The sequence below is a fragment of the Engystomops pustulosus genome, chromosome 3 (assembly GCF_040894005.1).
Source record: "Engystomops pustulosus chromosome 3, aEngPut4.maternal, whole genome shotgun sequence".
NCBI lineage: Eukaryota > Metazoa > Chordata > Amphibia > Anura > Leptodactylidae > Engystomops > Engystomops pustulosus.
Genome location: NC_092413.1, coordinates 101,370,330 through 101,394,429, shown reverse-complemented (window position 1 = coordinate 101,394,429; position 24,100 = coordinate 101,370,330). Strand labels below are relative to the sequence as shown.

The 24,100-nt window shown below is 39.0% G+C and overlaps 1 protein-coding gene across 40 annotated transcripts in view; it reads right to left on the bottom strand.

The window, feature by feature from the left end:
- Window positions 1-24,100, bottom strand: part of TRDN (triadin) — a 478,227-nt gene that overhangs the window by 308,335 nt on the left and 145,792 nt on the right. The window lies entirely within an intron of this gene.

Here is a 24,100-nt window from a genome sequence, read left to right as displayed (position 1 = left end):
GTCAGCACATCATTGGCATTAATATTACATTTTACTTGGCACAAAGAAACATGTGGATCTCTAAAAGTGATGTATGTGGTACTGAAGACTAGCAGCTTTTAAGATAATGTCAAAAAATGTTTATGCTGAAATTAAGCAAAAGGCAAGGATATTTAGATTCATAAACCATAGTTTGATATCTTCACAGTGAATAAAACCTTAGTACAATTATTATCTGATTATAATGAATATTGTGCAATTAACTATAGATTAGTATTCAAGTAAGCCTTAATTTGTTGTGCTTCTTATGCTAATATTGAAATGATTGTTTGTAGTGTTCTTCTAACAGGCCATACCAAGACGTGCTTTGTGGGTGATGATCAAATTATCATGAAAACTATAGAAATGGCAGAATACTGGTTCTTCAAGCTAATAGTAATAAGAAAATATTAGCTTTCATGTAATTAAATGTCTAAAACTCTTTGTGCTTATGACAAATTAATGCTTATGACAATTAAATCTTCTTTTTCTTCTTGCTCAAAAACATATTAAAGCTTTCAAGGATAAGATGCTTATACTAATGGTTAATATAGTTTCAAAAATTGAACAAGAAGAGGAACTTCCTGAGAAATGTATCTAGTATTTAAAGTGTAACTGTCATTTCAAAAAACTTTTGATATGTTGTAGGGCAGGTAATTTTATGCCCTTTTGCAATTGCATTACTTACCCAAATCTTGCTCCTTCCTCTTGTATTCTGCAGACTTCCCCTAGATGGCAGTGACTGCTCAGATAGCCATTACTATGGACATTCCGTCTTCAGAGACTATGGGCAGGAGACACGCCCCCTCCCCCTCCCTGCAGCCAGCTGATTATCTCATGTCTGCAGCAGTCATGTGCTGACAGGAACACTGACTAATGTAATAACCAAATACCTACATTTATCTTTCCCTCAGCTTTCCCTACACCTGTGTATAACCAAATAATCCACACAGACAGAAACTGCAGCCCCACCCCCCATCACCTCTCACACCACAGGAAATGGCAGGAGAGAAGAGACTCCAAGCTGTGCCCTCATGTGCTGTGCTGAAGTTTTACTTAGATAGGTAGGTACATAGACAGACAGATAGATAGATAGATAGATAGATAGATAGATAGATAGATAGATAGATAGGAGATAGGTAGATAGATAGTATATGCATTGATAGATAGCTGTGATCTCATTGGTCAGCAGCAGGTGCTTGTGATGAGGTGACAGGAGGCAGGCTCCGCCCCTCCATCTAGCTGATTGTAGTTTTCTTGAGAGCTGGAAACCATGGTTGCTATGGGCCAAAAAAGATACTAAATGAGGACCGAGAGGCAAAATACTTTGAGGAATGATTCCCAGGGACACCTGGAACAGAATTATTTCAGATTAATCTTGGTGTGAAAGATGCTGTAACTATCATGGAATTGAAGCAGAGCCTCCTCACCTGCAGTCCAGATGATCAGAATATCATCAATGTAACAGAGGTAGATTATGGGACACCTGGAGCAGAATTATGTATTTTAGTTTTTTTTTTTTGCTCAGAATGACGGTTACACTTTAAGTACTGAATGTCTGCCTAAAATATTAAAATTTGTTACCCTATAAAAGAGACTTACCGTCTACACAAAGAATAAGAAATAAGTCACAGCTCACTGCGGGGTCCAGCTGCTGGGACCTTCAGCTATCAGGAGAATAAATGTTCCTCTATAAATGAGGCTCAAAATGAGGACTGTGCAAGATCACTATCTGGCAGAGCCAAATTGAATAAAGGGATACATTACATTCTCGGGATAACCCCTTTGAAGAAGGCCTGTTACTACATCTCACATAATTACATTGTTTAGTAATCAATTACAATATTGATAAAACAGGGTTTTGTGGCTATTTTTCTAATTACTCCATATGCCAACATGGTTTTAAACTGCTGGAAATATACAAAGAAGTCAAGAACTCTTATCATTCCTTGGGTGTGTGACACACAATCATATGGTAACAGCTATAGTTGTCAATTAATTTTTATAAACTTCTAGTAGGAATAACAGAGCTGCTGTTCAAAATTGCATTGCTAGGAGAGCCTACAGGTGGTCTGTTATCACATTTTCTGACATTCCAAAAACCGTTTGATCTATGATCTTTTTTGTATTCAGTGTTTGCTTATGTTTTGGTTCTAATGATACACATAGACTGATTTCAGTAGTCATCTGTTATTAACAGATTCAGGATAAGGATAATTAGAGCTTTTTCAATTTTTGAATTCAGGACCAGATATAATTTCCATTGTTTGCACCTGTTCTTTTATTAGACCTAGCTTTTTACATTTTTTGTCTAGCAATGAGAATTTAATAGCATTTTTTTATTTTTATGGAAAAATACTGGATTTTTTTAAACTTTTAAACAAAATGTTAGGTTTAATAGCTGATAAAATACAAAAAGTTATATTTTTACATTGTAGCACTTTTTCTTAATGTAGCAAAGTGTTGCATTAAATCAAATTTTATAATAACGTTTGTCACTTTATTCTGCAGATGATGATATATCACATGTCTGTTTCAGGGTAGCTGGGTGTCATATAGGGTTACGTTAGTGATTATATATTTTTTTACTTTTATGAGTTATTTCTATTTTGTGTCTCTCAGGTCATATTAGACTTTTAGTCATTTTATATCACATTTTTTTAATACTTTTCTTTTCAACTGTAACTGGGGTAACTCTGCAGGACCAATTACATTTGTCAGTATTTGGGCTGTGCTGGGTCTAGAATAAATTAGCAGCAGTCTCTTAGTAGTGGCATTGAAGGAATCACATATATTTTCTATGACTATAAACTCTTTAATACAATTTTGAAAATTGGTCTGCTTTCAGAAACTTTATGGTTTGTTGGGTTTACTTTAATTCTTTTAGCTGTAATTTCAGGCTGTGAAAAGGTTAATAGCCCTTGATTCAATGCCCGGGTGAAGTGGCTTATCATCTATCTCCTGTCTATATATCTATCATCTGACTGTATAGTTATGTATCTCCTATAATCTGACCATTTATATATCTCACTTTTTCTCTATCTATTAAATAATCAATCTTCTACTTCTCTTCTACTGTATTCATCTCTCATATCTATCTACTGTACATATATTCTACTTTATAGTTCTGCATCTAGAAATCTCTCAAATCTTTCATATTTATCTTCTATCATAATGATTAATGATAGAGATGCACAGAGCTTGCCAGATCAGTCCCTGTTCCCGTGTGGCTCACAATCTATTCACCCTACCAGTAATTTTTTGGAGTGTGGGAGGAAATCGGAGGACCTGGAGGTCACCCACGCAAACACAAAGAGAACATACAAACTCTTTACAGATGTTGACCAGCGCTGCAAGGCTGTAGTGCTAACCACTGAGCCACCGTGCTGTCCATCAATCGCCCTATCATCTATCTAACTCTTATACAATTCTCCCAAATTACAGTTTGTTTTACCATACTAAAGGGAGCCTTTTACTGACTGTGACTGGTCATAAAATAGTTTAATGTGGGGCCCCACTTTTAGTTTTGCCCAGGGCCCCAATTTGTCTAGAACCAGCCCTGGTGATAATGGGAGACTTTAACTTTCCAAATTTAAATTGGGGTTAGGGCTCTTCTTCATCTGTGCAGGGGAAACATTTTATCAACTTTCATCAGGACAATTTTATGGTGCAGCTTGTAGAAGATGCATTGTTGGACCTTGTGATTTCTAACAATGTAGAGATTGTCCAAAATGCCAGTGTCCGGGAAACCCTTGGGAACAGGGATCATAACATAATTATTTTCCTCTTAAAACTTTGAATTTTAAGAAGGCTAATTTCCAAAAATTCAGGGCCGCACTAAATGATATAGACTGGGATCAAATACTATCACATGAAGATACTAATGTTAAATGGGAGAAATTCAAATCTATCCTGGGTAATTATACTTCTAAATTTATTCCAATAGGTAACAAGTGTAGACAGGCTAGATTACACCCTGCGTGGCTTACAGCTACAGTTAAAAGGGCAATTTATGATAAAAAGAGGGAATTCAAATAATATAAATCTGACGGGTCACCTGAGGCTTTCAATACTTACAAAATCAGCCAAAATACAAAATGAAAGACAGGTGGCTAAAGATAGCAAAACAAATCCTAAGAAATGTTTTAAGTATATTAATGCAAAAAAAAAAAAATGGGTCAGAGTAGGTGAGACCCCTTTATTCGGCAAATGGGGCATCGGTGACTGGAGACCAAGAGAAGGCAGAGGTACTTAATGGGTTTTTAGCTCTGTCTATACAATAAAAGAAAGAACTTCTGACATGGGTGGTGCCAGTGTGGGTCATGTATCCAGTAATGTACTAGACTGGCTGATTGTAGACATGATCCAATCTACGATCATCAACTTGTACGAATACGAGCTACGGAATCAGGGACGTATGGAACTGTAGGAGAATCTACTCCCATGTTTGGAAGGTAGAGACATTGAGTAATTGAACAAAGACACAAGTCTTCTCAAGGAAACACAATACACCAATGTATAAACAAAACCAACCCACTCAGACAGATTGATGGTATAGACTCATTGGGGGTCATTTACTAAGGGCCCGATTCGCGTTTTCCCGACGTGTTACCCGAATATTTCCGATTTGTGCCGATTTTCCCTGCGACTTTGGCGCACGCGATCGGATTGTGGCGCACCCGACGGATTCGGAAAAACTGCAGCATTTAAAACAAAAAACGTGTTGCGAAAATTACACTTACCTTCACTAGGTATTGGCCAGTGAATTTCAGGGCATTCCAGCGCGCCTCCGGGGAACTTCAGCGCAGCAGCGCCACCTGGTGGACGGCGGAGGAACTACCTTAGTGAATCCCGGCCGGACCCGAATCCACCGCAGAGAACGTGCCGCTGGATCGCGAACGGACCGGGTAAGTAAATCTCCCCCATTGTTTTATTGTTGTTTCTACTTATTCGGTTGATGCAAGAAAATTAGACAATGCTGATAACATGTAACATTGTACAAGATCGTAAAACATGATATGGCAATGTATTAATGTCTGATATTCTGTCTTTGTAATAAAAAAAGTTTTAAAAAAATCAATGTGTACAAGTCTTCTGGACCAGATGGGTTATACCCCAGAGTTCTTAAAGAACTCAGTTGTGTTATTGCTGTACCACTGTCTTAAATCTTCAGGGATTCCGTAATGTCTGGTATGGTGCCAAGTGACTGGCGCAAGGCAAATGTGGTGCCAATATATAAAAAGGGCTCTACAACTTCACCAGGCAATTACAGGACTGTAAGCTTATCTTCCATTGTGGGGAAAATATTGGAAGGGTTAGTAAAAGACTATATACTGGAGTATGTGACATTGAATAGTATAATAAGTGACAGCCAGCATGGGATTACTTAGAATAGAAGTTGTCAAACTAAACTGATCTGCTTCTATGAAGAGGTGAGCAGGTGCCTGGATGGAGGAGCTGCTGTGGATATTGTGTTCTTGGACTTTGCAAAGACATTTGACACTGTCCCACATAGACGCCTGATGGGCAAAATAAGTTCTATTGGTTTGGCAGGAATCATTTGCAATTGGATTGAAAACTGGCTGTGGTCAATGATTCCTACTCAGAACGGTCACCAGTTATGAGTGTTTGGTTCTGTGCTTGGCCCACTACTATTTAATATATTTATTAATGATATAGAGGTAGGAATTAATAACACTATTTTTGCAGATGACACCAAGCTATGTAGTGTAATACAGTCTATGGAGGATGTTCATAGGCTGCAGAGTGACTTGGAGAAACAGAGTGTTTGGTCATCCACTTGGCAAATGAGGTTCAATGTGGATAAATTTAAGGTTATGCAGCAGGGGGCTAATAATCCAAAGGCAAAATCTTTCCTTGGGGAAGTAAATATGGGAGAGTCCCTTGTTGAGAAGGACTTGGTAGTACTAATAGATCATAAATTGAATAATAGCATACAATGTCAATCAGCTGCCTCTAGAGCCAGTAGGATCTTGTCATGTATCAAAAGTGATATGGAATCTCGGGATAGGGATTTAAAATTACCACTGTACAACGCATTGGTTCGGCCTCACCTGTAATATGCTGTCCTGGAGCTGGAGAGGGTTCAACCTAGAGCCACAATAATGATAAGGGGTATGGAGGGTCTCAGTTATGGGGAAAGATTTAAAAAACTAGATTTATTTAGTCTGGAAAAGAGACGACTATGAGGGGACATGATTAATTTATATAAATATATGAATCGTCCATACAAAAAATATGGTGGTAAGTTGTTTCAGATTAAATCAAATCAAAAGACGAGGGGGTACTGTCTCTGTCTGGAGAAATCAAGGTTTAATCACCAGAGTCGACAGGGCTTTTTACTATGAGAACTGTCAATCTGTGGAATAGCCTGCCTCAGGCGCTGGTCACAGCAGGAACAGCAGAGATCTTTAAGAAGGGTCTAGATACCTTCTTACACCTAAATAACATTGATGGTTATGTTACATAGAATTATTTCCCCTAAATCCCTTCCTCCTCCAATCCCTTCCCTTCCTTGGTTGAACTCGATGGACAAGTGTCTTTTTTCAACCCTATTAACTATGATACTATGATAAATTATGATATACCTGGAATATACCAAACCTGGGATTTATTTTTATTTCTCTCTTTTATCTAGTGGAGAAAGTACACAAACACACATTGAGTATTTTTCTTATTTTATTTATTTTAAAGTTGCTGTGAATAAAAGCTATGTTATAATCACTACTCACAGTGCAACTCCTCTATGCATCAGTCAGTAAAATTTATACATTTTTGATGAGAGGTCTTATCTTGATGTTATCAAGTTGTTAACAGTGAATCTAAAATCACAAAGCAGGGGCTTCAGAACAACTCTTTTTGATCATTCTTTAAAGGCAAAGCCAGATAAACCCAAATTGACTTGAAAATGTCTGTCCACCAATGTTTACCACCCAACCTGAGAGAACAGTTTTTTCCTATGAAGTGCTGAGAGATTCATGAGGGACGTGCAAACACAATTCATGATTCATGTGCACCCTGCATTGTTTTTGATAAACGTTGGCAAGTGACTGCGATGAACTGGTAAGTAGGCCAAATTTACAATATATGTGTATTTTAAAGCTGAAATCTATGCCATGTATGATGGGTGCTGCACTGAGAGTTACTAGGAGTTTGAAGTAGTAATTCAGGAATGTTGCATGCCGGGTGAGTTGATGATTAAGACTGGCATGCATTGTGCCAATCTTAATACATTGGCCACATTGTGTGAAATTGTCAGACATGAACATGACATGACAAGTGCTTTTAGAGTCTCATATACAATGTATAAAAAGCTTGGCCAATAGTATTTTGTGTTTTTCCTTTTAACAAACAAACAAATATTATTTTTAAATAACAGAATGAAAAGGGAATGATCCAAAAAACATTGTTACTAGAGATGGGCAAATTTTTAAAAAATTAAACTTGCTGAGTTCGACAAATTTTTTGAAAAAATTTGATTCAAGCTGAATCATGATGAATCACATTAAAAAACAGGTATTTCCTGGCTTCAGAGAGCCTGTAGGCTGTTATAGAATGTTGTGCCATGCTCAAATATGTATAGGGAGCGTGGTTTGGTCATCAAAAAATGCTGTGTTTTAGTATGACATGCACATAACAGCCGCCGCTCTTAGAATCGCTTCACTCTTAAATTCCATGGGCACTTACAGGGGCCAAAGTGACCAAATAAGCGGGAAAGCAGACTGACAAGGACTGTGCTGAGGGGCCAAGATCCCACTAAAACATGAAAAAGTGCCCTTTTTTTACACAGACATCAGATAATTCCATAGATTATGACAGAATCTGTTCTGTTAAATGAGGATACATGTAGAAACCCCCCCAATTGACGTCACTGATCATTTTGCCCTTCTTTTCATCAGTCAGTGTCCCCTTTCAATCGGTCAAACAGGAGTGGATCCAGAACAGAGATAACCAGTAAATGGGATATTTGCATGTCCTCTGTGCTCTGTATCCACTCCTGCTTTTGGCTATCAACCCTGAAGCTTTTCATTCCTTCTGACAGACGAAATGAAAGAGAAAACCAAAAATAGTGGCAACGTCATAGAGTAGTGGAGGGTGAAAACAGCAGTATGGAAATCACAGGGTGTTCCAGGGAGACAGCAGTTAGTTGGCAGCAGCATGAGTGGCACAATGACAAATTATGGAGGTTGCACTAACATGGTAGGCCATAGACTGGCAGAATGACAGAGTGTGGAGGTGGGGGCAGCAGCATTGTGAGGTTAGAGAGTGGCACAATGACAAATTCTGGAGCTAGCAGCAACATAGTAAGCCACAGAGTGGCACAATGACAAATTCCAGAGTTGGCAGCAACATGTTAGGCCACATTGTGGCACAATGACAAAGTGTGGAGGTGGCAGCAGCAGCAGCAAGAAGTCAGAGAGTGGCACTATGCTAAATTATGGTGATGGGAGGAACATGGTAGGTTACATTAATTTAAATGTAAAAAAAATCCCCTCCTGAAGATTACAGATGCCACATGCATCATTCATTACAAACAATTTCACTGAAAATATTATATCTTTGCCTATTTCTTTCATTGGTTATATTCAGGATAGAATTGCTAAGATCAATAGAAGATGTCCACTACTGAAGGGGCAAATCTTTTTTGCGAATTATGGATAAACATGAAAGCTGTGCCATTGCTTTCTTGAAAAGTTAGAGTCCTGAACTCATCACTCAAGCTCAGGGTTTGTTGCAAGCCTGCAAAAACAAGAAGCAGGATGAGGAGAATTGCCCATATTTTAAAATATGACGCGCAAGCTGACACCCTCTTCTCCCGACAATGATGTTGAAGCCCTTGCTTCACCCGGCTCCCAAGTGCGATCGGCTACAATATCATCGATTTGTGTTTCCCTGTAACTGCTATTCTCCTCAATGGTCTCAGTATGCACAGCCTGACTACTTGCATGTACAACATAATCTCCCATGCCACTCTCCACATCTCTACTTCCCCGCCTACTGCACAAAGCAGCGGATGTCTGCCCCACCTCTTCACTGATAAGCAGCTGCTGACTGTCCTCAAAGAATCCGTCCTCGCTGTATAGTGGCGCTGAGCCCAGACCACCAAGTAGATCTCTGGCTTAAGGGAAATGAACAGGACAGAGGCAGGTTGAGGACAGGTGAGGGCCACAGACCTGCTCCTGGGCCATGCCAACTAAGGGTTGTATCTGACGAACCCACGGACTCTTGGCTGGGGTTGTCAGAGGTCATTTAGGAGGAAGTGGATGACTTAGTTAACCAATTGAGAAACTTTCGGTTGTTAATCAACTCACTCCCACTAGATGACAGTGGCAGTTCTGGCCTCTCAGAGTCACCCCTGCTGCGACGTCCCCTTACTGTGCTGCAACCTGTGCCTGCTCTACCTGCCACCTCTCTGTCTGACATATTGTTTAATAAACTATGTTGATTTGACACAGATTTCTTGATATCTATTTTATCAACAAAAAAGCACTTGAAATGGGGAGTATACAGAACCACAAGAACTGACACCCTGGACTTTAAGAAAAAAATTACTCCAGCAGCTAAAGAACACAAGCAGATAGACGATACATAAAGCACATGCAGTGTGAAATGACGAGATTGGAAATGGCTGCCTGTTTTTATAGGGCTGTGACATAACATAAGCCTACAGGTCGCTGATTGGCTTTCATGTCTGCACATGTGATCGAGGGTGTCCCTTTCTTCTTTCCAGACTTCTCTGCCCATGTAGCACATTGTGCTCGCGCCCATTTAGCTAATAAAGTAGAAAAAAAAAACCTTTGAATCGCATGAATCACCTTAATCTTCGGAATCGTGACAAATCGAAGTTTTCCTGAAATTCGGAATTAATTCCGATTGATTAGAATCGATTCGCCCATCTCTAATTGTTACCATTGTCTATGTTTCCACTTATGTGTATATAAAAAAGAAATTGTTAAAAATAACCCAATAACAGTGAAATGCACTGTCTGGCATTGTCCATTAATTATACTGTGAAGATTACAATAACATTAATCATCCAGTCAGCTCCTAAGAGCTGGACTATTAAATGATGACTCAAATTTGTCCTACTGTGAGTCATTTTAATGCATACATTTATTTCACTGCACTGAAGAAAATACTTTAGGTGCCAAGCACAGTCCTTTGTTAATAAAGTGAGTGCAATTATTTGTTCCCTAACCTCAGACAACTCCATAAGCCTGGAATACAAGCAGGTAATGTTGATAAAGTATTAAACGGCCCTGATTGTTCTGGATACAATTAAACAGAGTTAGGAATTCAATAACTCATGACTTCTCCTATTCACTATGAGTTTTACCCTGTCCTGTATTTGAGAAGGGGGGGGGGGGGGGATTTGGTGGGGTGTTTTGGTAGAAAATCTGTTGTTACTCTTTCGGAAGCTATTGCAATGCATTGAATTTTATTTGCAGCACAAAAGGCAATGGTAACGATCCAGATAAAATACAGCTCAGTATGTAATATTCAATAGATAGACGTTGCTGCTTTGCAATTCATTTTAAGTTGTTAGCACAATGGAGCAGTTACTACAGTAGATATTGTTGCTTTATTGTTCTGTATTAGAATACCATTCCTTCAGTGAAGGCAAATTCACATTGTGTTTTAATGTACTACACATCAAACTGTATGCATTGCAAATACACTGTGTGCAATAAACTTAAAACCTTTGTGAAATACAGGTGGTCCTGGAGGGACCTTAGGTTGTGTATAAACTTTGCATACAAATTTTTATAGTGCAGGGTCGACACTAAAACCAGGGGGCCACTGGCTGGGCCCCTTTCCCTTATAGAAAGTAACATAAAGATTTGTTATGTGTGTATGTTTGCAGGAATATAAAGAACTTACATCACTCGTGCTCAAGACTCTACACAGATTTTATGCAGTTCTGGCTGGACACACAAGAAGTCCATTAATGTCCTGCTGCTGTGGCTTGTGAAAGTATTTGGCCCCCTTGGACTTGCCCGGGATAGTAAATAACGGCTTTTAGTGATAACAAAATAGAGTGGGTTTACAAAAATTATTTTATATGCATCTATAGACTGTCTTAGACTTTCACTGACCGTCCTCGTCATTAAAACTTTTTTCACCTTCACCGTCCCTAGCACTCTCCTTCCAGTTACTGACTGTCCCTGGCAGTCAAACATTTTTCAGCTTCACCATCCCAATATTCTCCCTCCAGTAACTGTCCACAACACTCTCCTTCCCGTTACTGTCCCCGACACTCTCCTTCCAATGACTGTACCCAACACTCTCATTCCACTGACTGTCTCTGACCCTCTCATTCCACTGACTGTCTCTGACACTCTCAAATTTCGCCTCAAAACCTAGTCTATGACATATCCTGAGTCACAGGGAGCAGCTGTACAAAATTTGGTAATTGTAAATGCGACAGTACAGATTCCTTTAGCGGACATACATACATACACATACATACACTCAGCTTTATAAATTAGATTTTTTGGAAATAATTGTAAATAATTAACTGAAAAGTGGTGCGTTCAATATTATTCAGCCCCTTTACTTTCAGTGTAGCAAACTCACTCCAGAAGTTCAGTGAGGATCTCTGAGGGTGTGGTCACACTTTGCAGCTAAAACTGCATCTCATTCACTTTTGAGGTGGTTTTAGGTCCAGTTTACTATTTTAACAAGTGAAAGACATAGGGGCTCATTTACTAAGGGCATTTTCGACGGGTTTCCCGATGATTTCGTTTTGCGCCGAATTGCCCCAGGATTTTGGTGCATGCGATCAAATTTTGGCACATCGGCCCTGGCTTGAACGCAACAGAAATCGGGGGGCGTGGCAGTCGGACAACCTGACGGATTCGGACAATGCGCAAGATTTAACATTTAGAATTGACAAGCACTTACAAGCCCCGGGAAGAAGAATGTGAACTCCGGGGGACCTCGACAGGGAAGCGACGGATGCAGGAACTCGGGTGCATGATCTTTATGAATCACACTGGACCTCATCCTCTTCAGACCATCCGAATCGGGGATCGCGACAGGACCAGGTAAGTAAATTTGCCCCATTAACTCAACAGGTGAATGACATTTGTTGTACAAGTTTCCCTTCAAAATCAAATTCACTTAATGTGACTTAACTAAATTGTCCAATGTTGTCCTAAAAGACTGATGATGATAAATATAATCCACCTGTGTTTAATCAAATCTTTGTGTAAATATACCTGCTCTGTGATAGGCTCAGGGTTCTTTTTAACTGTTTAGTGCTTCGCACCAGACATGCTAGTACGGAGCACCAAGTACTAGTACAGCATTGAGTCAGCTCTGCACTGCAGCATTTAAATGGCTGCAGGGAGATTCCAATTGCACGATTGGTGCCCCCTGCAGCATTTCTGGGGGGTGCCAATCTTTGAAATGGCAACACAGGCTAAGACCCCAGAGATGTCCATCATAAATGCCAGGGGCACACCAACGATGAGCCAACTTGAGAAAGTTGCATCGGCATAAGCCCTGCTGCATTACATGGTTGGGTAGCGACCCAGGAACACCCTGGATCCTGGGCCGTGGCCAGTGAATTTACATCTTAAAAAAAAACGCTATCCACACCTTCGGCTTCTTCTCCCCATGGCATTGTTTTATTCATGGCCTGGGTGCACACATTATGACATAATGGCGTGTCACGGCCGGGTGATGTCATAGTTTGTGCGCTTGCGGCCCAGGAGGAAAACGGAACAGCTGGGAGAAGAAGCCTAAGATGAGCACCGCTTTTTTTTTAGGGGCGGAGGCTAAGGGGGACATTACATCATGGGGGGACTTGGCAGTGGAAATTACGTTACAGGGGGATACTGCACGGGACATAACATTAAAGGGAGGGCTCTGCAGGGGTCATTACATTAAAGGGGGACTCTGCAGTGGACATTGCATTAAAGGGGTGACACTGCTGTGGCCATTTCAGTAAAAAGAGGCTCTGCATTTTACAATTCATTAAAGGGGGGCTCGGCTGTGGACATTACATTAAAGTGGGGCTCTAATGTGGACATTACCCCTTAGAGTTCAGTGCCGTACTAGTACGGCGCAGACTATTGCTATTCACGCTCAGCGCTACTAGGAGTCGACGCCAGTTGGGCTCTGCACTGGAGTTACGGGGTGTCAGAGGTAATCTAGCACTGACATCTCCGAGTAACACCGGCGGTTGGAGTAGGCTCTGGAAAAACCCCCGAAAGGCAGTTTAAATGCCGTGCTTGCACTGACCGCAGCATTTAAACAACCATCCAGGGTCTTTCCCCCATGTTCGCCCCCCCTGTGCTTGGGGGGCACTGATTGTTACTATTGCAGGATATTATCATGAATAAACAATCAGAATACACTAATAAATTAATAAAAAATGCCCCAAATCCCCATTTACACATGAAATTAGTTATAATTAGAAAAAGGTCAAAATCATTACGCAATCACCACACATATAGTATCATCGCATCCGTAACAACTCATAGAATAAAAATAACTAATTATTGAACCCACACGATGAACGCCGCAAAACTATTAAAAAACTGCCAAAAATGTAGAATTTTGATTAAAAATAGATATGTACTCCAGAATGATATTGTTGCAAAGTACAACATGTCTCCCAAAAACCAAGCCATCAAGCAGCTCTGTAGTCAAAAAAGTTAAAATGTTATACCACTTGAAAGATGGTGATTCACAAATTATAGATTTTGCCCCACATTAGGATTTTATTTGGCAAATTTAGTAAAACATAAGAAAAAATATTCAAGTATGGTATCCCCATAATCAAATTGACCCATAGGATAAAGATAACATGCTTAGGCTATACGGTGAACAACAAAAAAAAGTAAAAAAAAATCCAGTACAGAATTAATGCTTTTCTACTCCTGCCCTCAAAAAAAGTTCATAAATTTTCAACACTAGGGGAAACCAACACTGGAAAAAGCATTTCATCCCCCAAAAATAAAACTGCCATCACATGGCTCCAATAATGAAAAAGCTAAAATTTTATAGCCTACAAAAGGGCCAATTGGGAAACTAAAATCCTGGCAGCTGCAGGGTGCTCTTTCCCTCCTGCACCTCGCTGTGCGCCCATAAAACAAGAAACCGCCACATGCGGGGGGTCTCTGTACTCAGGAGAAATTGCAGAACAATTTTTAAGATGGGTTTTCTCTTTTTATCTTTTGGAAATGTGTACATTTTAGGGCTTAATAAACGTATAACTGACAAAATTTGACCATTCTAAATTTTACCTCCACTTTAAATTAATAACTATGAAGGGGTTAACAATCTTTGTATAAGTTGTTTCTGATAGTTTGAGGTGTGCAGATTTGAAAATGGGTTGATTATATAGAGGGTTTTAAAATTTCATGCAAAACAGTAATTATCCACAAAATAGTCAATTATGAAATTACCAAAAAGCTATATTCAATTTTAAGCCACGTGACATCAAAATAAATTATCCAGACACTTCAAAAATTATGAAAATTTAAAGTAGACATATGGGAAATATCATTCAGCAACTTACTTAGGTGATAAATTGATCCACCTGAAAGCGCAATGATTTTGAATTTCGAAAATTGAACATTTTTCAAAAAATGTATATCAGCCAAAATTTACCACTAAAGTGAAGTACAACATGTGAGGAAAAAAGTTTCAAAATTGCTTTGATAAGCAACAGTGTTTAAATTCATAACCATATAAAGTGATGCATGTCAGAATACAAAAAATAGGGGTGAGCTTTAAGCTGTAAACTGGCTATGTCCTTAAGAGGTTAAAGCGGGTCTCTGGAGTAGACATTTCATTAAAGGGAATAAAAAACAACAATCAAATTACCCTTACTCACAAATGAATGGAGAGAAAGGTGCAAGGAGGATACAGGTTAAAAGATCCAAAAAAACCTATGTTTAGAAATACAGATTGATTGACCCTCTGCCTCTACGTTCACCCACTCTAAGGTTTAAAAAGATGGAAAAAAAACACAGTTCCTTTTTGAAAAAAACAGTTCCTTTCCAATCAAATGGTTTAGTACTCACAGGGACAGTCCTCATTCCATACCCAATGTCCTCAGCATTTTTGCATAGGGCATATAGATCCTTTTATGGGGTGGGATGTCTCAGCACGGCGTCCCTCTTGGAGATTCCCAAAGCAACTCGCAGCCTCTGTGCTGCTGCTAAATCCTCCCACCTGGGAACTTGTTCCTCCACTTTCCTTAAAAATAATTTATTAGTAATACTCACAAGAGTAGAGAATAAAATAGGCCTTATAATAAAAAGAACACGCTCGGTTTCACTGCCCGACTCCGAGTTTTGCCTAGTATGGCTCCTCCCAGGTGGGAGGAATTAGCAGCAGCACAGAGGCTGCGAGTTGCTTTGGGAATCTCCAAGAGGGGCGCTGTGCTGAGACATCGCACCCCATAAGAGGATCTATAAGCCCTATGCAAAAATGCTGAGGACATTGGGTATGAACTGAGGACTGTCCCCGTGAGTACTAAACCATTTGATCGGAAAGGAACAGTTTTTTTTCAGAAAGGAACTGTGTTTTTTTCCCCTCTTTTTAAACCTTAGAGTGGGTGAACGTAGAGGCGGAGGGTCAATCAATCTGTATTTCATTAAAGGGGGCACTGCAGTTGACATTCCATTAACCCTTTCAGGACCTGGCAGTTTTTTGTTTTTTCATTTTCATTTTTCACTCCCCATGATCAAAAATCCATAACTTTTTTTATTTTTCTATGTCCAGAGCTGTGTGGCAACTTGTTTTCTGCGTAACAAATTACACTGCAGATATATGGTATTTATTATTCCATGCCGTGTACTGGGAAGAGGGAAAAAAATTCCAAATGCAGTGAAATTGGTAAAAAAACGCATTTGTGCCATTTTCTTGTGGGCTTGGATCTTACAGATTTCACTGTGCACCCCAAATGACATGTCTACTTTATTCTTTGGGTCGGTACAATTACGGGGATAGCAAATTTATATAGGTCTCATAATGTTATCATACATTTAAAAAAATTAAAACCTCCTGTACAAAAATTTTGGGGGGGATTTTGCCATCTTCTGGCGCTAATAACTTTTTTATACTTTGGTGTACAGAGCTGTAGATGGTGTAGTTTTTTTGCAGATTTTGATGACGTTTACAATGTTATCAATTTTAGGACTGTACGACCTTGTGATCACTTTTTATAGAATTTTAAATTTTTTTTAAATGACAAAAAAGTGCCATTTTCAACTTTGGGCGCGATTTTCCATTACGGGATTAAACGCAGTGAAAAAACGTTATCATATTTTGATAGATCGGGCATTTTCGGACGCGGCGATCCCTAATGTGTTTATGATTTTTACTGTTTAATTATATTTATATCAGTTCTAGGGAAAGGGGGGGCAGCAGTGCAACATGGATCGCGGGGACACCCATGCCAAGACAGCAGACCGGGGCCGGGCAGCGCACGGGTGCACCTGCGATCCGAGACATGGATCGTGGGGTCACCCATGACATATATAACCCTTTGACCATTTGGGATGTGGGGTGATGGGGGGGCATCTTTTTATAAATCGCCTCAGGCAGCAGAGAGTCTAGGTACACCCCTGATAAATGACTGTAAGGTTTTGTACATACGGGACCTTTCATACAATGTGTCAGCATATGCATCAGTATTACATGGCATTATAAAGAACAAACAATCAAATTGCTTGTTCATGTCCCAAAGTGGGACAAGTAAAAAAATAAAAAAGAAGTGTGAAAATGATGATTTTTACCTATTTTGTCCCACATAAAATGCAATAAAAGGTGATCAAAAAACTTTCTCAATACAAAAATGATACTTTTGTAAAGCACAACATGTCTCATCTAGCTATATAGACTAAAGATTTAAAGAGTTATGCTACTTGGAAAATGGTGATGCAAAAATTATTGATTTTTATTATACAAATAAGTAAAACATGAGCAAAAATATAGAAATTTAGTATCAGGGTAATCGTACTAACCTGTTAAAAAATTACATATTACTTAGGGTATATGGTTAACACCAAAACAAAAAGTCAAAATCAATTACAGCGTTGATATTTGTTCTACAGCCCCCCACACAAATAAAGTTAATAAATTTTCAGCAAAGTGGCATAGCCACCACAAAATAGTACCATTGAAAAGTGCATCTCATCCCGTAATTAATAAGCCCTCACCTCACATGACAACATTAACAGAAAAACTAATATTTTATAGCTAAAAAGAACTAAAAATAAACCGATGTGCAATGAACCAACTAAAAACCACTAAATTCTATGGCTAATGCATGGTCCTACTGTCACGGCGCCCATGCTTATTATCTCTTCCCGCTCCTGTTCCCGGTCCTCTGGCTGTGAGCATGTCCCCGCCTGCAGGGCTTCAGGAAATTTAAAAGGCCAGCACACCGTTAATTCACACAGGCCATTTCACAGAATTCTATATAAACCTGCCACTCTCTGCACACCCTGCCAGATATGTGTGTCTTAGAGAAAGCTTTGTCTCATCCCCACTGCTGTTTTTGTGATTCCTCCGTTCCGTTCCCGACTACCCTCCTCTGCTGTCTGTATTGAACCCATTCCTACGTCCCGGACTCTCATCCCGTCCTGCCTGTCCTGACCTCCTGCCTACTATCCTGCTTAACGTCTGTGTACCTCGCCTCGGCTGCCACTACGGGCAAAGTCGCACCCATCGAACGGCAAGATGGAACCACGCGGATGGAACCACATCATCATCTGCGGTGGTCCAGTGGGTCCACTACCCCTTCTTCCGTTCAGTGCTTCGCTGTATGCACCTACAACAAGTAATGTCCACAAATGGGGTGTCTCTGTATTTGGGATAAATTGCATAACAAATTTTAAGATGGGATTTTCTCTTTTTATCTATTGTGAATGTATAACTTTTAGGGCTCAATAAACATATTATCAACAAAATTGGACCATTCCAAATTTTACCTACATTTTCATTTAATTGCTATGAAGATCTCAAGAGGTTAACAATCTTCCTAAAAGCTGTTTCTGATTTAAAAATGGGTTGATGTGTAGGGTTTTTTTAATATTATATATTTCAAATTTCATTAAAAACAGTAATGATCCCTAAAAAAGTCAATTCTTAAATCTCCTTGAAAATACCGAAAACCGATGTTCGTTTTCTAAGCTGCGTGACATCAAAATAAATTATCCACAATTCAAAAATTATGAAAACGTAAAGAAGACATATTGGAAATTTTATTCAGCAGCTAATTTAGGTGGTAAAATTATCTGCCTGATAAGATAATTTAAAATTTAGGAAATAGAAAATGTTTCAAAAAAATTCATAATTTTTTAATTTCTTTAATAGATAAATGCAGAATTAAGCAGCCAAAATTTACCACTAAAATGAAGTACAACATGTGATGAAAAAACATTCTCAAAATCGCTTTGATAAGTTATAACCATATAAAGCGAAGCATGTCAGAATACAGAAAAAAGGGGCTGAGCCTTAAAGCCAGAGTAAGCAAAGCTGGAGAGAGCCTTTAATAACAATTCCAATGATACCTGTATCATGCTGCTGGCTTCTTCCTAGCCTGAGATATATCTGGTATATATAAAATTACATTCAGATTCAGCTAATTCTGGGGGTGGGCACTTCCTGGTTGTTACCCCACTCACCCCACTGAAGCCAAAAGAGGAGATTATGATTATGATCTGAATTGAAGATGCAATAAGAGTACACTATGCAGCTTAAAGAATACATGAAGGAAAATAAATAAGGACAGCAGCCATCACACAAGGAGACAACAAAGGAAGAGCACAAGAATAAAATGTAGGGGACAAAGGAAAGGGCTATTTCCACACCCCATTTTTAACACTCTTTTTTAGCAAAGTCGGAAAACTTCCTAAAAATGGTCTAAAAGATTTAGTAAACCACATTAACCACATAGACTGATTCATAAATCTCCACCCAGGTAAACCCATTATAAGATAAGCATATGTAAAAAAAATCTAGTACCTTTTTTTTTTTTTTAAGATTAACAATAATTAAACATCTAGAAAATGTACATGAATACACAACATTCTTGTTTTTATGTAAGAATATTTATTGTACAATACCATCATAATGAATGCTGTAAAATAAGAGTATGCATTGAAGCTACCACATGTATTCATGTCAATATTTCTTAGTATCTATTGGCAGCTACAGATCACAGCTTGGCCAAAAATCAACACACAAAAAACCCTTTCTGTTATAAGATTATTACATGCACAAGAATATTAAGCTGCTGTGACAATCCACTTCTGAATAATACCAGTTTAGCTCAGTAAGCAATGAGCAACAAAACTTGCAGGGCTAAAAAAGATTGTGCAAAGCCTTTTGCTTGAAAGTCATCCTCTGTGCAGTCTATATAATCTGAAATCACTTTCTGTAACAGCATTTGCAAGATTTGTGATAAATGGCTGTTTGCAGATGTTTTTGTCACTATGAGAGCATGTTATTTTGTAAGTACTGAAGCCCAGCAGTGGGTCAAATATATTCTTAAGTTATTTAGACAAGTGTGACCAGATTGGATCATTTATTTTCTAAGGTAAAGAGTAAAATACAAAGTAGAAAATAAATGTTTGCAAAATGTATGTTTTGAGATTTTAAAGTCTACAATTTAAGAAAAGATCTAAGTAGGCTAATACAAGAGGTTGTCCTTAAAAGGGATAAGATTCTTAAATATGCCCAGGATAGCAAAATAAAACATTCTCTAATACAATACTATTTACTAAAATACAGCATTTCACAGATATAACTCCAACCTGTCTCTCCTAGAGATGAGCGAGCATACTCGTCCGAGCTTGATGCTCGTTCGAGTATTAGCGTACTCGAAACGGCACGTCGCTCGGACGAGTATTTCGCCTTATCAAGAACGAGCTTTCACTTAAGGAAACAGTGAAGAACAGTGAAGAACACAGTGAACACAGGATCATTTAAGGATCATTAAGGATCATTTAAGTGAAGATCACAGTGAAGAACACAGTGAACACAGTGAAGAACACATTGCAGATGTTTCCATACATCTTCTAACTTATCAGAAGACATTAGTACAGAAAGGTGCTCTTCACAATAGTATGTGAAGAACAATATGTGTGAAGAACACATTGCAGATGTTTATCACAGGTCATTCTCCTTTTTGAAGTTCCACGAATATTCCATTGAATAAAAAAAACGAAGAAACAGGACTGACTTCCCTATTTCTCAATAAAATGACACATTTTATGGGTCCCCTTGAAAAATGCTCGAGTCTCCCATTGACTTTAATGGGGTGCGTTATTTGAGACAAGCACTCAAGCATCGAAAAAAGTTCAACTCGAGTAACGAGTACCCGAGCATTTTAGTGCTCACTCATCTCTAGTCTCTACCAATCGTGGTGTCTGCAATTTTCTTTTTATTTAGAAAATATTTATTTTGTAATCAAAAGTCGGAAATACAATTTTGGTTGTTTGCAATTTTGGTTGTCCCTAGATCAGTCTGTAAATCTTTTGATTTTGGTCGGACTTTCCCGCTAGCTTATCTTGCATTGCAGGAGAAGGAGGATGGGTAGGAGGCAGACGGCACACTACAGAAAGAGGCACTTTCTGGTTCATGTGGAGAGAACACAAAAGCAGCTGCTCTACAAACAAGATAAGCTCTGGATTCCAGGACATAGCACTGCTGACTCTGTTTTAATGATTAGATGAGGCAGCAGAACTCAGTGTGTTATTCTGTCTTATATCCATATAATGAATCTGTATCATCTATGTGTGAGATACTAATAGACTGTCATAAGCTAAATTAAAGTGTAGCTAAACCATGTACCCTGATAATCTAAGCACATTTTCAGCTCACAGCATCTCATAGCACAGAGGAATCATGAAGTGTCTGCTCATAGGGTCCCCGCTCAATTGAATTTTACACTGACCATCACCGAGTTATAGGTGCTAAAACAGCAATAAAACTGAGTAAGATTGTAAAGTAAGGGGTCAAAAATGATTTTTATTGTGTAAACATGACTTGAGGATTATAATTTGAGAACATTTTTTCATGGGCAAACCCCTTTAATGCTACAATTTCTTTACAAATTATGCCAATGGAACTTGTTTAGTACCATAAGCAATCATTATTACTGAAGATGTATTCTATCTAAAGTATAAGAAACTCCTGATTTTACTTATTCATAGGATGTGTTGCTTGCTTGTATTTTCAGATAAACTAACACACAATATCTAAACATATCTTTGAATTCACAGTACAAATATCCCTATATTGTTCCTCCCCATTCCTGTAAAGCTTATTCAATGACAAGGGGTCTGCTTTCTCTTCAGCAGCATTCAACCCTCCTCCAGGAATGAGAGAGATGCTGGCTGTGTGTGACTGACTCACCGACAAGAAATCAACTACCTTCTTCACCCCTCCATCAGGAATTTCCTTTACTTCTCACACAGCTGCTTCTCTCTCTTATCTTTGAGGAGGAGGGAATAAGCGGGAAGCAGGCCTAAGCAGGAACAACATGAATATGCTGGACTTGCCTAGGGAAATTTGCATAGATGATGAGCCACTTGGTAAGGCATGGTAAGGAGCAATATTAGGGATACTGCTATATAATATCAGATATGTTTAATAAATGTGACTTAGTTAAACTGACAGGTTCCCTTTAATTTAACTTCAAAACAACCAAAGCAATTTTGCCTCTGAAACTTCTATGACTAGGGTTCACTGTGCTTATTATTATTACTAGGGTTCTCCATAGAGATTTAAGAAATAGAACTCTAGGTATCTGACTTCTGTAACATATACTGTGAATGTGCTATACGTGCTGCAGATGGAAATACACTTTAATTTATCATCCAAATGTCCACAATAATCTTTAAGAATAGCCTTGTCTCTTTATTTACTAAGCAGTCTGCACTAGTAATCTTGTATGTTGAGAAAATTGTTGACGTACCGTGTTAGCCAGGAAAAATCTAAAATATGATGTAAATACTTTTGTGTAAAAACTACAAAAGTGCTTAAGGAATGATACCTTTATTGGCTAACCAGAAAAATTATATGTGGTGCAAGCTTTCAGGGCACACAGTCCCCTTCTTCAGGCATGGATACAAATGAAGCTCTGAGAGAAAAACACAAGATTTGAGGGATGTTACAACAAGACAATTAGTACATATGGTGAAACTCAATTAAGATAAGCTGGGGCAATAAAACTGGAGGTTATGTTACACAGAGAAGGGTGATGGGCAGGGGGGGGGGCTACGATGGCAGGGGTCTGGAGTTAGTCTCTTGTGGGGATTGAAGTGGGTCCATGTAATGAGCCATAAACCCAGGTGTAATATTGAGGCCTTGTGTCAGTGACTGGAAGGTCATCATCAGTTTGAACTCCCTTTCTCTGATGTCCGTAAAGTCACCTTTCAGTATTAGGACCTTTAAATCCTTCTCGCTGTGGCCTGGTCGAGAGTTCTGTTTTCCCACAGGTGTGTCCATCCCCTCGCTTATGGTGTGTCTGTGAGAATTCATCCTACTCTGAAGTTTTTGTTGAGTCTCCCCAATGTATATATTATTTTTGTGACACCTCATGCACAGTATCATGTACACAACATTGGAGGATCTACAGGTGAATGTGCCCAGGATTTTATGCTCCTGTTGTGTGTTGGGGATGTGGACTGTGCTTGATGATAGAACATGGGCACAAGTCTTGCATCTTTTGTTGTGGCAGGGAAAAGTGCCTGTCTGTGTTGGTGGTGAGAGGGCACTTCTTACCAGGAGATTCCTCATGTTTGGTGGATGTTTGTAGGCAAGAAGGGGTAGATCCGGGAAGATGTCCTTTAGCCTGTTGTCCTTATGAAGAATGGCTTGGAGATCTGCTGCAATTTTCTTCTAGAGGTTTAGTGGTGCAGGTTGTTAGAAACTCCTCCTCTAGTTTTGCCATGAACAGATTGGCATACTGTGGTGACATTCTGCTTCCCATGGTACTTCCCATACATTGCAAGTAAATGTTCTCACCAAAGGAGAAATAATTGTGATGCAGTACAAACCTGATGATCTGTTGGACAGGGTCTGTGGCCATGTTGTTCTTCTGCAGAAAGTATTTACAGGCAGCTATACCATCTTCATGTGGGATGTTGGAATAGAGGGATGCCACATCCATAGATGCCAATATTGTGCCATCTGGCAGTGGACCCAGGTTGGAAAGTTTGCGGAGGATGTCGGTGGTGTCTTGGACATAGCTAGGCGTCTCCTTCACTAAAGGTTTAAAAATGTTCTCCACCCAGCCAGAGATACCTTCAGTTAGAGTTCCAACACCAGAAATGATTGGTCTCCTTGGATTGCCATCTTTATGCATTTTTGGGAGCATGTAGAATGTACCTATTCTGGGAGTGTTTGGTATTAAGTCCAGTAGAGAGTCAGATATTGGGTCAAAGCCATTAATGATCTCAGTAAGTTCTCTAGTACACTTTTGTAGTTTTTACATAAAAGTATTTACACCAGATTATAGTAATATGGCACATGTATTTGTGTAGTGTTTCTGCCAGTATTGTGTCCTATCTGCACTATGCAACACATACTGTGCACATAAATGGGAGTTCCGGTTCTCCACATTCATGAAGACTGTGCTCCGGTCACTACTGCCTCACTGTTAATAAATGTAGGCCTATGCGTCTTGTTCTTTGAGCGTCTTCTCAGCTGTGTGCATTGGAGATTGCATAGTTGATAAACTAAAGATTGTGAAGGTCATTACAAGAAAGATGTGGATTTTTGTCCAGGGATCCTTAATTAAGTTACTCATTACCAGTTATGATATAAAGCATCAGAGTAAAAAGGCTTCACTTGCAATAAGTCAGTTATTTGGCACAGCCTTTATGATACTATAAGATGTTAAGAATGTTTTTGGATAGAACTTGGAACTTGGAATGTTATCAAAAAAATCACAAATGATGCAGAGAAAAAATACTAAATGTAGCTTTGCTATATCGATATCCATTTTGTCTTCGAGACATTCCTAAAACATGCTGTTAGGGTCATTCACATGCACAGCTTTATACACTTTATCTGGAGCACATTATGG